Raw genomic sequence first — 16188 nt, 5'->3', positions numbered from 1 at the left:
CTGTGATCCAGTTACTAATCCCAGCAGGCCTGAATGCCCCATGGCAGCTGCAGACCTGGGGATGATGTGGCGGCTCAGGCACAGTTGCCTGTTGTCTGCAGAAACTGGGACAACCAGAGACTGAGACTTGCCTGCCCACCCACAGGCTGGGAACGGCTGGTCTGATGTCACTGTTCAGTCGGAGGGAAAGTGCAGGCTACCAGCCCAGGGCCTCCTGAGCCCCTCAGGGGACTGATGTCCCAGCCACAGTGCCCTTCCAAGTGGTTCAGTCTCCGTTCTGGGGCTGTGCCCAACCCTATGGATGACCCTCAGTGTATTGGTTCAAACTTCTTTGCGGGGCTCTTGACAAGGTAGAAATCACTACCCCTGTTTTATTGAGTAGAAAATTGAGGACCAAAAAGTAGTGGGCAGCAGAGCTAGGAGTGAACCTAGGTCAAATTGTTCTTCCATCATCCTTTGCTGCCTCTCACGGGTGCAGTGGATGTGTGGAAAAGAGAAATCGAAGCTAAATATGTTTTAATAAATATAGACATTCACACCCTCCTGCTTTGTCAGGGCTGAGGACTTCCAAACAAAAGCTTTTTCTGCAGCTGAAGTACAGCCCTTTTGTGAAGTGGATAAGCCCCCTGGTCATTGTTTACAGCTGTTTTGCTGCTCGTTTATTCCATTGTAATTGCAGCAAATTTTTTTTTCAGGACATATACATGCTGGGGACTCTGTGAGGCTCCAGGGAGGGGACCATAATAATTAACAGAAAAATGACTGAGTTCCTGAACCCACTGGTTTGCACTGCAGTTGAAAGATGTCCTCTTCTGGATGCTATTTCTGCTCCAATCTCTGTACAAGAGAAATCCAGGGGCCTGGTGAGGGGCTGTGATTTCACCAGGGGAGAGACCTGATCAGAATTCAAACCTGGACCTTGGGGCTCAAAGCAGCGGTAGTCAAAGCACTGCGGGAGCTGCTGGCCCTGCGTCGGGCAATTTGATTAGGGTTTAGTAGAGGGATTACTCACAAAGGAAGACAAGACTACAGGAGACCACAAAGCACTCATCAGGACCTTAGTTCACAGTGAAAGGAAAGAGAAGCCCATCTTTGGCAGATAGATGAGGACTCCCAACAGAGCTGGGGTTTCAGTGGAGGACTTGGTGAGCCCAAGACGACCCTGCACCAGTAGACTAGGAGTAAACACTGCAAGTTCACGGTCCTCTCCCCTTCCACATCCTTCCAATGTTATCCGCAGGTCAGATCATTGTCATGATTCCTGTAGGAGAGATTCTGGGGTAAAGAAGGGTAGAAAGGGTACCTGGTGGTCCTCAGCCAAAGTTAAGATGCTTCTGAATCAAGGGCACCTTGTTGGGCCAGGGGAGGTCTAGACTCAGGGTCAAATGGGTCCTAAGTTCCGTGGTGCTTCTCATTTCAGGCTGACAGGAATGCGAATGTGTGTGAATTTAGACTTGTCCATGCATGTTAGTGCATGTGTGTGGTAATCACACGGTGTGTGTGTGTGTGTGTGTGTGTGTGTGTGTGTGTGTGTGTGTAGCCGTGGGGCTGGGTGGCTCTCCTGGTCATGCATTCTTACATTCATTCTGAATGACATAAGAAGCTGTAAGAGTGTTCAAGGGGTAGCATGATCCAATTTGTGTTTTTAAGAAAGTCTCCCGACTATTGTATGAGAATAGATTGGATGGAGGATGGATGTGACCGTCAGGTAAGAGTGTCATCAGCTGGGCCACTTAGTTCAGGACGGGGTCAGGGAGAGTGGACAGATTGAGGGAAATAAGCTTCAAGTCAGGGAATGCATGAACAAATGAAAGAGCCATTATGAGAGAAATTTAGGTCTGGTCCCTATATACCCCCACCATCTGCCTCCTGTGGGATGACCAGGGGACAAGTATTGATGGCTGACAGCTTTCCTGACAGCCTTAGGGTATGAACTTGGTTGACATCTATCAAAGAATGCAGGTGCTATCTGGCTTGGTGCAGACTTGCGTAGCCTCCCACACTGCTGGGGCTATCTTGGGGGAGGGGGGCAGACAGAACAGTAAAAACATGGGGAGGAACTGTCAGCTTTAAGGGGACAGGTAGGGAGGTGCGACAGAACAGTCTGGGAGCTAGCATGGGGACTTCAGTTTGTTCCAGGCTTGTTTGAGTTCACTGGAAACTAGATACCCTTGCCTGAGGTAGTTGCCTGCAGCGGATGGATAAGGGGAGTAATGGCTTTATCCTGTGAAAAGAAACCCGATTCACAGGTTTCTGAGGAATGCTGAGTTTGGGTTTTGTTTATCCACTAGCAATCTGTTCTGTTTACCTGGTCAGACTGAGCTGAGCCCTGACTGCCATTCAGGATGTTGTCAGCAGCACAGCTGCTAGTTTCGAAGCCTGCTTTGGACCTGACCGTGCCTTCATCTTCAAATGGAATAATTACTTGTAAGGGTGAAATCAATGCTATGCACGAAGCATTTAGGTGAGCGCTTGGCACAGAGGAAGCGCTGTTATTGCTAATAGCTATTATGACTACACACCTCTCCCAGACATCAGATCCGGCACCATATTGAGTGTACTACAGACTTGGGCTAATTTTTCACTAAAAACCTATGACATTTTGGTCTCCATTTCACAGCCAAGCTTGGCCCTGAGACTCTAACCTTTTCTCAAGGTTCCACAGCTTACAGACAAAGAGGGGTTTGCATTCAGCGCTCAACCCACCCTGGCCTTTAAACACATTGCTGCTTCTCCTCAGGTCTCTCCAACGGGGACACTGAGGCCCTGAGAACTCATCCAATTCGGGCAGCATCACACCTGAGGGGCAGAACTATGGAGCTATTTCTGTTTGCATTCTTGGAGAGAGAAACTGAGGCTCAGAGAGACAGAGGAACTCTCCCAAGACTGCTCGACACCTGGGTAGAGGCAGCACAGGTATCCTTTTTCCCAGAGAGCCAATACAGTCTCTAGGACCCCAGCACCACCTGGCAGCACTCCTCACGAAGCCCAGCAGCACCCCCACCCATCTCCCTGCTTTATGACCTGTTTTATGAGCCAGAGACCTGCCAGCTTTTGTGTTGCTATGGAAACAAACCCAGCACAGATATTCTGGTTGCTCATTCTGGGGTTGATGATTTTTTGTTGTTGATTTTCTTGTATGTGTATACGTGTGTGTGTGTGTGTGTGTGTGTGTGTGCGCGCGCGCGCGTGCGCACACGCAGATGCATGTGAAGGTCAGACCTTGATGTCTGGTCTCCTTTTCGATCCGTCCTCACTTAATTCACTGGGGTAGGATCTCTCACTGATCCGAGAGCTCACTCTCCGTATTATCTCTGCCTCCCAGGGGCTATGATGACAGGTGGGCTATCAATTCTGCCTGGCATTTGAGTGGGATCTAGGAATCTAAATTCTGGTCCTCATACTTGTGTGGCAAGTGTTTTATCCAAAAAGTCATCTCATTACCTTACAAGATTGGCAATTTTAAGTCAGGAGCCAAACCAGGAGCCTAGGATTGGAATTTGGGTTCCTAGGCTACATAGAGCCTGCCCGTGTCTCCTCTGCCCCAGTTCATGCTGTGCCGAAAGAGCTCAGGGTCTGCACATCTGGGAGGTCAAGGGGCTGCAAGAGGGTTGGGGGAATCTGCAACACACAGGAAAACACAATGGGTCATTAAACAAGGCTTGGGGATCTAACAGAGCTGGGCTGTCGACCCACAAGGTCCAGGATACGCAGAGACAAGAGGATGGCCCACATTAAAGATGTCACAGTGGTTTACAAAGACACACGGATGTATACTCAGAAATAGAGGTGGGCACACAGCAGCTGCAGGGGGAGATGCTCATGGTGCTCAGGTGTCCAGAAACACAGACTCCAAGACACACAGAGAACATCTGGATACCCACAGGTACATGTCAACACACATACACATACACGCAAGGTGTACACACACACATACTGCTTCCTAGCTGTGTAACCCAGGCACCTTGTCCCACCTTCCCAAGCCTCAGTCTCATCCTCTGTCATTGGGGGTGGCATGGTTGTAATTCATGAGGACAGATAATCAGCAGAGTGCCTGTGCCCCTCAGACACCTCTGTGTAGCCACTCAACCCACATTCATTAAGTACTTTTCCTGTGCCAAGGGAGAAGTGAGCTAGCAAGGATTCACTCAGCTCTGGTCGTGTCTGCTCCCTTGGGGACACTCCAGCCCAGGGATGCAGAATCTCCGGCTCGCATCCCACAAAAATTACACCAGTCAAAAAATGAAAGCAAAATGAGATTATGTGCGGCTTCACCAGAGCCTGCCCTGGTAAGGTGAAACAGCTTCTCGGAGCTGTCAGAATCCCCCCCGTCTTCCTGGACTTGAGGCCCAGAAAGGGTGAAAGGGTGCACAGTCAAAAGAACTCCAGGGTTCTTATCCATATCTAGAGACACCCAGCCTTTGTGCAGAGTGGCCACGGACAAAGCTTATGTATGGTTGCCAGGAAACTGAGCAATTTTCCAGATGGCAGGCAGTTTGCGAGGGTGCCACCTCCCCTTACTCTCTAGGTATCCTCAAGATGCTCTGGGTTTCCAGCCTGGCTAGGCTGCCTATCCACTGATAGCTTGGCACAGGTGGACAGAGCTGCTTAGGATCTTGCTTTCTATGGATGCTCAGCCCTGCCTACTAGGAGAAAAACATGAGGAATAGTCACAGTGCCATCATCGTCCCCAAGGTCATGACCAAGGTAAGTCCAGAATTTAAGTCAGTCCTGGAGCATCTACCACAGCTCAGCTCAGCCAGTGACCTTGGCTGAGAGACTCTCCACTCCCCACCCCGACCCTCCATCCATGAATCAAATGTCTTTGCTTGACCTGAGGAGATTACAGGCTTCCTCCCACATGACTCTCAGAATTGGGGAGAGCCTGAATTAAGGATGAAAGCAGAAGTGTCCTGAATAATTAAAGAGGCAGGTGGGCCTCTATCTATCACCTTGAAAGGCTCCACAAGGCCAGTCAGGAATGTTGTGCAAAGCTAGTCTCCCAGATGCCACAGCATAAAACACTAAGTCAGAAAATGGCACCTGACCCAGCCACTCTGACTCTGGGTGCATGGCCAAAACAACCGAGAGCAGCACCCCAAGAATAGATTTGTTGGGGCTCGGGTGACACGTGCTTGGTAGAGTGCTTGTCTATCACTCATGAGGCCCGTGTTTGATCCCCTGTATCACCTAAGATGCCTATAATCCTAGCACTTGGAAGGTGGAGACAGCAAGATCAGAAATTCAGTTCGAGGCCAGCCTAGAATACATGAGCCCTTATCGCCAAGTGGTCTTAGGAGTCAAATTGTGGAAGCAACCTGAGTCCACTGATGAAGGAACAGATAGCATAGCCTGTGCAAACATGTTTGTGGGACGGTATTCAACCTCAAAAAAGAGTGAATTTCTTCCCTGTTACAATACACATAGACCTTGAGTACATTATACTAAGTGAATAAGCAAGTCATAGAAGAACAAATACCGTGTGCTTCCATTTGCATGAGGTTTCTAGAATAGTCAAATCCATAGCAACAGAAGAAACGGTGGTTGACGGGGCTGAGAGCCTGTGTTTAATGGATATAGAAATTCAGTTTTAAAAGGTAAGGAGGTTCTGAAGATGGACTGTAACAATGGCTGCACAACAGTATAAATATACTTAGTGGGAATGGGCCATTTTAAAAACAGCTAAAATGGTAGATATTATGTGATGGAGTATTATATCTTTTTTTTAAAAAAAGATTACTGCAGCTGTGCACAGTGGCACACCGTATGTGTTCTATTAGCGCTGGTTGGATGAATGGAGGGTGACCTCAGTGATGCCCAGAATATACTCATGACATTCCTGCGGTGTGGTATCTTCAAAGATGTCAATGTGGAAAGACACCCCATGCAAACAGTACTGAGCCAGAGATGGGGCTGAATCATCGGCTGGCTGTGGACTCATTCACTCCGTGTTTCAGCAGACTCTTCCAGTAGAGACCTAGTTGCATGGTATCTGGTGATATTCAAAAAGAGTTCCGAGATAACAATGCTCCCTCCATCCCTTCAAGTGCCCATGATGATTCTCTCAAACCTCCCAACAGGCCTGCAAGGGTACCTAGTGACAGTGACGATCACTCCTGCCACACATCAGGCCTGTCCTGGGCCCAGAAGACACCCACGTGAGCAAGCCACCCACCATCATGGAGTTTGCACTGTAGCAGAGGAGAGTAACGGCAAACAGAAACCTTAGAGGAATCTCGGGGAAGGATGCTCCGGAGACGGAAACAGAGTTCCGGGGAGGAAAGGGCAAGAGCAGCGCTGGAGGATTATTGTTTCACCGGGAGACCAAGAAGTCTTGCTGGGGAGCTGTGGTCAAGCAAATACCTGAAAGAAGTGTAGGAAGAAGCCATATGGATTCACCCAGGCAAAAGCAGGGACAAAGGCCTTGGGTGGGAACATCCCTAATGTGTTGGCACAACAGCCAGGAGACCACTGAAGCTGGAAGGCACACTCTTTGGGAAGACCCAGGGATTAGAACAGGAAGTCATCATGGGCCTATCTGCCTGAATCAGGGCTCTTGGATCGATGAATAGACTTTTTCCCAGACAGAAAGTCACAAAGCCTGAGCTGAACACATGTTTGGTACCAGGCATGGTAGGAATCGCAGAAGAGCACCTGTCCTTCCAGGGCTGCTGCTGAATCCATGTGATTGTGCATATGTGGGAGCAGTCTCAGAACATGTGCACATGAGTGTGTCTACCTCTGAATGCAGATGTGCCTAAGTATATGTAATTATTATGTTCTGACTCCCATGAGGTAAACAGTGATCTCTTAGACACCCCCACTGTGAGTGTGGATATCCTTGCCACCCTTGTGCATCTACAGAAAGGCCTTCATGTCCAACAGGGGACAGCATCTACTTCCAAATGTCTACAGCTGAGCATATGTCATCACACATGTTCTGTCCAGGTAGTGTGATTCCCTGTGTTATAATATAGGTCTGTCGCTGGCATGATATAACCATGGACAAATTTAACACCTTCTTTGTCTTATCTTCTGTATCAGTAAAATGGGAATAATTGTTTTTAAAAGAAACTACCTTATCAAGTTGTTACATAAAGCACTAGATCAGAGATTACATACGACCCACAAATTCCAATTCTGGAATCATACCAATTAATATACGTGAAATAAATCCTGGGCACAATGTGGGAGCTGTTGTTGCATGGAGTTCTGTCTGTCTGTATGCCTGTCTGGGTGTCTGTCCTCCTGAGCACTCCATTCCTTTGGAAGCAATTGTCTTTATTCAGGCAAACCCTCATGACTATCATTTGTAGCCTGTCTCTGGTGACAAAGATCAAATGTGGCTGGCATGGGGACAAGGGGAGGCATGGCAGGGGAAATCATGCTACAGCTTGGCCAGCTGGACTCTGACCCGAGCAGCCAAGCAGCTAAATAGGCAGGCAAGCAAAGGGAGGCCCAGCTTGGGGTCTGGGCCATCTCTAGCTTTGACCATAGGAATTCCTTTCACATTCCTCTTGCATCTCAGCTGGAAGGGGTATCCCAGAGAACTGTTGGGTCCCTGCCACCACTGGGTCACAGCTGCCTTTCTTGAGACAGCTGATCTATATTGACCCTTGGTCTAGCTTGCTGAGTCTTCATGTGGACTTCCCGAGATCGCTCTCTCATTAGTTCCGCTTCACAAATAAACAAAGACACACAGAGACACGTTGCTCATATAAGCCGTGCAACTGGTGAGTAGAAAGACCGGCACTCAACCACGTCATGCATGTGTTAAATGAGGAAGTAGGCCCCGTGAATGAGAGTGAAGTGGGACTGGAGGCGGGATGAGGAGAGCAAGGAGACAGAAAGCCATGGAGACTGGTGTGGCATCCTCCTGGCAAAGGCTGGGACCAGCTTGGCACCCTGCTGGAGAGGCTCTGGGGAGAGGAAGGGAGTGGCAGATGGGGCCAGATGGTGGGGGCTAGAAGGCAATGGAGGTGCTTGAATTTAAGCCACACTGAGGTACCATGGGGATGAGCCACCTGGATCCTTTGGTGTGGATAAATTGGTGAGCTGAGTGAAGGTCTTCAGAACAGCAAACAGCTGGCAACAGCCCAGCAGCCCAGGAGAGCCCATTATAACAAAGGCTCTGTGGTTAGTCTGCCAGAGGGCTGGGACACTTTTGGCCAGACAAATAACCTATAGTTACTGAGCCTCAATTTTCTCACCTAAATCCCTGGTTGAAAAGATTGAAATTATTGTTTCAGCGCTTGGCTCGTGATACTCAATAAATAGCCATCTATTATTGAGTTTAAACTCCTGGTCTATGTTACATTAGGTAGGTATGCACATGGCATACATGCACACGCAATGCAAGTCATTGCAAAGTGATCAAAGGACCTGGTAGAAAAGATGGGCAGCATGCGTAAACAGACGGGAAGTTTCCGAAGAGGAAAAGCTGGCTGGCCCAGTAACCCCATGCTAATGAGACATGTTGCCAGAGAGGAAGAACTCTGTAGATGCGGTTAGGATCGGAGTGGACACGGGAGAACGCGACAACAACTTGGTGATGGCTTCGCAGGAAACCTCTGAAACAGAAAGCCCCAGCTGCAGCGCCGGCTCCCCGGATGTTACAAAGGTTGATGCACAGCCCCAGGTGCACAGTGCCCGGTGGTGTAGCGCCTACGTCATTCAGCAAACATGTGACTGTTTGGTGGCATCCCCACCTGTGCCAACTTCTCTCAGCACCGAGGCTTTCAACAGTGATCAGGACAGAAACTCGGTCCCCAGGAAATGGGACAGCTGCCTATTTGCTCTGAGCTGCTCTCCGTCCAGCCCTCAGGAGCCCACGAGCTAATGGGGGGGGGGTTGGGGGAGGGCAGAGGGGCTGGGGTTGGACTGATAGATAAATAAAATGCTCTCTTAGATGATGGCATAGCCGGTGAAGGAAGACACAGAAGGGAACAGGAGGACGAATGCTGAGGATGCGTTTTTATTTTTTATTTAAATAACATTTTTTTTCATTTACTTTACATACCAACTAGTTTTCCTTCCCTCCTCTCCTCCTACCCCCTCCCTCCCCTTTACCATCTACCCCCTTTCCCACCTGCTCCTCCTCCATCTCATTTTAGAAAGGAACAGTCCTCCTATGGGCTTGCACAAAGCATGGCGCATCAAATTGAGGCAGCACCAAGCTCCTCCCCTACGTCAAGGCAGGGTTAGGTAATCCAGCATGAGTAACAGGTTACCAAAAACCAGCTAAGCACCAGGGAGAGGTCCTGCTCTCACTGTTAGAAGCCTTATTAAGAGACCAAGTTACACGATTGTCACACACATGCTGAGGGCCTAGGTCGGTCCCATTCAGGCTCCCTGACTATTAGTCCAGTGTCCATGACCTCCTGCGAGCTCAGGTCAGCTGTCTCTGTTGGTTCCCCCATCAAGACTTCCCTGGCCGGTACAATCCCTCCTCCCTTTCTTCCACAAGACTCTCAGAGCTCAGCATACTACTTGTTTGTGGATCTCTGCCTCTGCTTCCGTCAGTTACTGGAAAGAGTGAGGATGCATTTTTAAATAAGGTGCTTGGGCAGAGTCTGAATAAGAAGGTAGCATTTGAACAGCCATCAAAACCGGGTAGTATGTGATAAGAAAGGGCAAGTTGAGGGGACATGGACAGAAAGAGGAGCTTCTCAGTCCAGAGCCTCCGTGATGCCTCTCACAACTGAGAATCGAGAATTCCAGCGCTATTAACAGTAGCTGTGAAGGTTGCTGACATAGGGAGAACATTTCTTCTATACAGACATCTTCAAGTAGGAATGTGAAAGCAGCATCAAACCAGACTTGAGGTCTCCGCATTTATGATCTCAAGTAGCGTCCTCCTCCGCTTGCGCACGTTCTGGGAAGCTCAAAACCGATACCCTGGGTTATCGTTTACAGTAAAGATACCCTAACTCTCTACACCCTTGTGTTCTAGAATTTTGACTGGAATCCCATATGGTTTATCTCATGAACCCTTGTGATTTCATTTCAATTTCTTAGCACGGGCTGGAGAAATGCCCCAATAGTTAAAGGACTCTTTGGAGATAATAACTTTACAACTCACCAAAATCTATATATGTATGTAATATATATATATAAAACTTATAATGATACATATATCTATATGTGTATACATACATATACATATGGCTATTATAAAAATAGGCAACTTCCCAAAAGAATAATGGCTATTGTCTTTGCTTTTGGTATCCCACCAAGACTAGATCCTACTGCTGAAGATACCACATACTTTGGTTACAGGATGTAGAGAAACCAAACTGGAATTGAGCTGCAAACTTCCTCTCTGCTGGTTACATACATAGTGCTAAAAACTGCTAAGCAGGCTGCTTGGGGCGGTGGGGTGGGGGTGGGGGTGAGCACCAATGGGGGCATCCACTCTAGAACATGCTTACTACAATACCTACTTCTAACTGGTGGGATAGTGACATGGTTACATTGGGGGAAACCAGCCTGCATACGAGGCCCATTCTATAGGAGGGAGTCCACACTCACTACTATAAACCTGGCTAAAAGCCTGTGACGGGGTGAGTCATGAGCCCAAAGCAGAACTTGCTACTGTTGCTTCCCTAAATGGGCATGTTGCCACACTTCCTTCTAAGTATTTATATTTATAAACATGTATTTGTGCCCCTCTTTAGTTTGGGGAAGGCTCCCATTCCTCCCCAAGGAGCTATTGAATGTTTATAATTGCTATAAGAGATGTCATGTTCTTCAGGGGTGTATCCACTGAAGGTCTAGCTGGGAAGACGGAGTTCAGAGTGAAAGATGGGGGTGACAGGGAGTAGAAAGGGAAAAATATAATCACAATACACTGTGTATGTGTACGTACTATCAAAAATCAATCAATCAATCAATCAATAAATAAATAAATAAAGTACGTGGATTTCTTTAAGGGCAATGAAGTGTGACTCTACCTTGAAAAGCTCATACCCATGCTTGGTGACATCTTATTCCTTCCCTGAGCACCTCTTCTGCTGATCCTCATGCATTAAACCCATATTAAAAAATCTCTTTTAAAAAGAGGTCATGATTTGAAAGAGCAAGGTGGGATTTAAGGGAGGGTTCGGAAGGAGGAAAGTCAAGGGGGAAATGATGTGATTGTATTATAAACTTGAAGACATATTTCTAAATCTCATTTAATAAACCACATCTCTGTGTCATACTGACTCGTCGTGAAATTCCTTTCTGTGGCAGTCATAGATTTTGGCTTTACTTGAGAGGCTGGCGCTCCATACGGAGTAAGGGAACTCCTCCGGCTGCTGAGGCGTAGGAACTGTATTTCCTTCCCTGCCATCACCGACAGCTAAGGGAACCATGTGACTGTCTTGGAAGTTTCCATGGCCAGTCAATGGAAAGCACAGAAGAGCAGGGCCGAAGTAGGGAAGGGTGGGAAGTCCGGTGACGGGTTAGAGAAGCAGGGCCTGGACCCCCGGTTGGAGCAGATAACATATGGGGCTCTTGGCTTTATCCTTGAATGCCACAGGAGCCCATCAGCTTCCTACTGTGAGATAAGATCTGCACTAATAGGATTCCTCAAGAACAGCTTGTCAGAGAGCAGGAGTGCCATTGGAACTTAGGGCACCTGGGCCAGAGGTGGTGGATGGAACACAGGGTTTAGATTCGGGGTACACTCTGAAGCATCAGCTGATAACAGGGTGGGGCCTTTTTGCTCTTAGTTTGTCCTAGCTTCGTTTATATTGCTGTGATAAAACACCATGAACAAAAGCAACTGGGGGAGAACAAGGTTTGGCTGACATTTCTACATCACAGTCATCATTGAAGGAACAGGAGCGAGATCATTAGCCAGTTTTTGTACAAATCAGGACCACCTGCCCAGGGATGGCATTACTCACAGTGGGCTGGACCCTCCTACATTAGTCATTAATCAATAAAATCCCCCTACAGGCTTACCTACACGCCAATATGATGGAGGCATTTTCTCCATTGAGTTTCTCTCTTTCCAGGTGATCCTAGCCTGTGTCAGGTGAAAAAATTTAGCCAACACAGTGTTGTTATAAAGCCTGACAAGGACCCCAAGACCTTTCCTTGGGTACCCCCCCCCTTCCAACCTGCCAGAGACATCTTGTTGATCTTGTTGGAGGACTATTGTCAAGGGCCATCTCCCAGAACTTGACCCTGAAGGCTTTGAGCCCCCATATAGCTGAGCCATCCCAGCTCCATAATAGCAGGATTTGAGTTGATTTTCACTCAAAAATCAGCAAACGTGACTGAAAACTCATCAGAGAAACTAGTCCTTGCAGCCACAAGCGGCCCTGTACCCCTGTAGAGAGGACAGGGGCCAGACTCTCCAGACACCCACCCACACCTGCTTCTTTGTCCTTCTCCACAGTTCTGAGCAGCCTGATATCCTCTCTTTCCCCTGACCTATCGACAGAAGCAGGAGAGAAGATTTCCTCAACAGTGTAAAGACATCATCATTATCTAAACTCCACTGTAGCTCCCAAGCTCAGCACGGGATCTAGAACCCTCCAGGTCCTGTCTGATCTGTCCCTTTTTTTCTCTGCAACCTTCGCATGCATCCCCTACCAGACAGAAGAAGCTTTGCCCGGAGCACGTGCGCGCGCGCGTGCACCTGTTCCTCCCATGGAGAGTTGTCACATGACTTGGTGGCCAGGTCCCACTCATCTGCCAACTCCAGGGCCAATGCATTCTTCCCAGCTCTCTCTCTCTCTCTCTCTCTCTCTCTCTCTCTCTCTCTCTCTCTCTCTCTCTCTCACACACACAACACACAAGACACACACACACACACACTTTCTCTCTCTCAACACACTTTCTCCTCTTCTCACACAGACACATCAACGTCTTTCTCTCTCTCTCTGCTCTCTCCTCTTCACACACACACACACACACAACACACACACTTTCTGCTCTCTGACTCCCTCTCACACACACCACACCACCACACTTTCTCTCTCTCTCTCTCTCTCTCTCTCACACACACACTCTCTCTCTCTCTCTCTCTCTCTCTCTCTCTCTCTCTCTCTCTCTCTCTCTCTCACACACACACACACACACACACACACACACACACACACAGGTGGCGCTCCTTCCACCCCGCATTCATTTACCCCTCATCCAACTCACACATACTTCAAGAATGTAGGCACTATAGGCAGCCGCGGGCCCATTGGCAACACTGACACTTCTCAGCCAGTGGACCAGTTTCCCACCGAGCCTGATATTATCTCAAGACCAGAACATTTCAAGCTAGTTGGAATTAAAATAACTTGGAAGAGTCAAATAGACGGGTTAAAACTTGTTGTTTTCCCCTCAATACCTGTGGCCTGTCAGTCTCATAAATCCAGCCCTGGCTGTGACCTGGAGACAATGGTCAATTTGGCTCTGGCCATGCATTTCTAACACGAGACAACTGAGCTCCAGGAAAGACCTCTGCTCAGGGCTGCAGAGACTAGTCAGCAGCCGAAGCCGGAACAGAAGGAGGCACCTGCTATCTGCCCTTCCCACTTCTCACCTCTTTGCATCAGGACTACCCAGGCTCTCGGGAGCTTGCTGGGCTTTCTTTCTTGTCTACTTCTCATCAGCTGCCAACCTTGCCTGCTGACACAGGGCCTCCCACAGGAGGAAGCTCTGAAGCCGCTGGAAAGTATTTGAGGAACCAAAACATCGCTCCCCCACACCGCCTCGTGTCTTCTCTGGCCTCTGTCCGTGGGAACACTAGGTCTGACCTTGGTGCAGGCTTGAAGCTCACAGGGCAAGTGTCAGGCTGACCAGTACTCTATCTCCTAATGAGAAGGTTCTGGAACACTTTGTGGCTCTCTCTGCTGCACCAGCATATCACATTCCACATCAGCATGTCAGACCAAGTCACGCCAAAAAGTGTAGTCAAACAGCCCAACACACTTCTTCAAAATGACATCATTCTTCTGCAACCCTTTGCTGACTTCCTGCCTGCAATTCTGCTCTGCATTCTTCTGGTTACCCAACAAACTCATTTGCACAACTCTGAGAATATGTTAGCTAACATTTTTATCTGCGAAAAGTCCAGAAGTCAGACTGCCACAGCTATATTTCAATCAAGGTCTTGGTTCCAAGTCTGTGCCATCATCTACGCACAGGTCCTCAGTCTGGATAGAGACAACATGGCTCCACCAATTCCAGTGCCATCGATTCACACTGCACACTGCACTCACTGTGCAACATTAGGAATTCTCTAGCCCTGGTTAGTTACTCTTTGGGCCAGAGGAATGGGTATCAGCCAACAAAAGTATCCTTCTGGGCAAAATGATCCCATCTTCCACAAAGTCTATGGCAATGTCTTCTTCCTGGCAAGCTCCTTCTCATTAACCCCACCCCGTTCTTCCTGGTTAGTCCTCTCTTTCTGTTTTAATCTCCAGTCACAAAGGCGGCCATCACTGAGCTCTGGGTGCGGATCTTGATAACACTGTTTCTCTTCACTAACAACTTGTTTAGGAACAGCCATGCAACTTGTTTCTGGCTTATGGAAATGCAAGCAAAAAATCTTCTGCGTAGCCTGATTAAGGAAAGCTTTTGTCTTCCTGACGTAGAAAACAGGCTTGATGATGAAGCCATTTGGTCTCTTGATTTTCCTTTATCTTCATACTCTGGATGAGAGCCTGATATACAGAGGTGTGTCAATCATGATGGGGTCAAGAGGCAACAAGTATGGAAAACAAATGCCCCTTCTAAGGGATGGCAGGAAAGGAAGATGTAACCCAAGGGCTAGGCAGCATCATTGGATAGCTGCACATTCCCTGGATAGCTAGCTCTTGGAATGCTGTAATTAGAAGAAAGAAAAAGAAGAAGAAGAAGAAGAAGAAGAAGAAGAAGAAGAAGAAGAAGAAGAAGAAGAAGAAGAAGAAGAAGAGGAGGAGGAGGAGGAGGAGGAGGAGGAGGAGGAGGAGGAGGAGGAGGAGGAGGAGGAAGAAAAGGGGGAAGGGAGGAGAAAGATGAAGAAGAGGAAGAAGAAAGAAAAGAAAATAGCAATGCTTACTTGTTTAAGTTAAAGCTATTTCTGGTTGACATGAAGTCTTTTTTTGTTGTTTTGACAAAGTAAGATGTGTGAGAATTAGAGACAGCTAAAGCTTCCTTGAACCTCAGTTGCATGTTGTGCACCAAGGATGTTTGGAAAAAAGCCTATCATTCAAGTATCCAACAAAGGAGCAAGCATGCTGACTGAGTGGAGGGCCCCAGACCTGAGGAGCATGCTGCCGGGGCATGTCTCATCTCCTGGGATCAAAGGCTCTCCGTGGCTTATTGATTGAAGAGGCCTACGGTAACGACGGCCCGAAAGCACATTCTGAAATCCAGAAACGCTGCCACAAAGTCTTTTCAGAGCCTTCATCTTGATGCCTTCTCCCATCCTGTAACCAAAATTCAATGAAAAAAAAAAAAAAAGCCAGGAGTGCCTACATCAAAGCCACAAACACCTCAATGAAACCCAGTACCATCTAAACACCCTATGACGGGCACGTTAGGAACTTCCTATACTGAGGATTGCCACATAGTTTTGAAAAATGATGTTGGCAAGTTTGTAATAGCATAGAGAAAAAATATACATACATACATACATACATACATATACATATAACACACACACATATATATACAAAAACACACTAGTGTTTGTGGGGGGCTGTGGGTGTATTAGAGTGTCAGCTCTAAGAAAACATTGCAGGGAAATCAGTCAGTAAAGAAATGCACTGTTGTTAAGAGCACTGTTGGCTCAGGTTGTTCTAAGGACTTTGTTGCGAATTTTTCCCGCTGCTCTATACGTTCTCCTTGTCTCTATGTGCTACCGTTGTGAGCAGAAATAATACAGGTGACTTTTCCTTCGACGATTCCAGGCCCCTCCACTGTCTGGGATCATTGCCGTTGTCTCCTTCCAGGCAAGCAGGGAATCAAGGGTTTCATGGAAGACAGCCCCTCCAACAAAAGAGCCCCAAAGCCAAACAGCTTCCACACCAGAATATCGGACTAATTCTTGAAATCCTTTAAAAGAGCAAAGGGAGTGGTGGAGAAAAGGGAGACCAATTTTTAAATGATGGCCTGTACTTACAGGAACTAACAGCCGGAAAGGGATGCAACATTTGAGGTTTTGTGTAAATTTATTCAAATGGAACACAGGCCCTGGCACAATGAAAATTCTAG

General features: G+C 47.8%; 1 long non-coding RNA gene across 1 annotated transcript; it reads right to left on the bottom strand.

Moving 5' to 3' along the window:
• Nucleotides 1-9132: 9132 nt before the first annotated feature.
• On the bottom strand, nucleotides 9133-13812 carry LOC119815645. Its single transcript, XR_005285550.1, has 3 exons — nucleotides 13532-13812; nucleotides 11950-12013; nucleotides 9133-9882 (listed from the first exon to the last, which is right to left on the bottom strand). It is a non-coding gene; the product is annotated as an uncharacterized LOC119815645 (long non-coding RNA).
• Between the last annotated feature and the right edge of the window lie 2376 nt (nucleotides 13813-16188).

Source organism: Arvicola amphibius, chromosome 5, assembly GCF_903992535.2.
Source record: "Arvicola amphibius chromosome 5, mArvAmp1.2, whole genome shotgun sequence".
Taxonomy (NCBI): domain Eukaryota; kingdom Metazoa; phylum Chordata; class Mammalia; order Rodentia; family Cricetidae; genus Arvicola; species Arvicola amphibius.
Note: the sequence above shows the minus strand (reverse complement) of the source record. Positions and strands in the feature narration are given on the sequence as shown.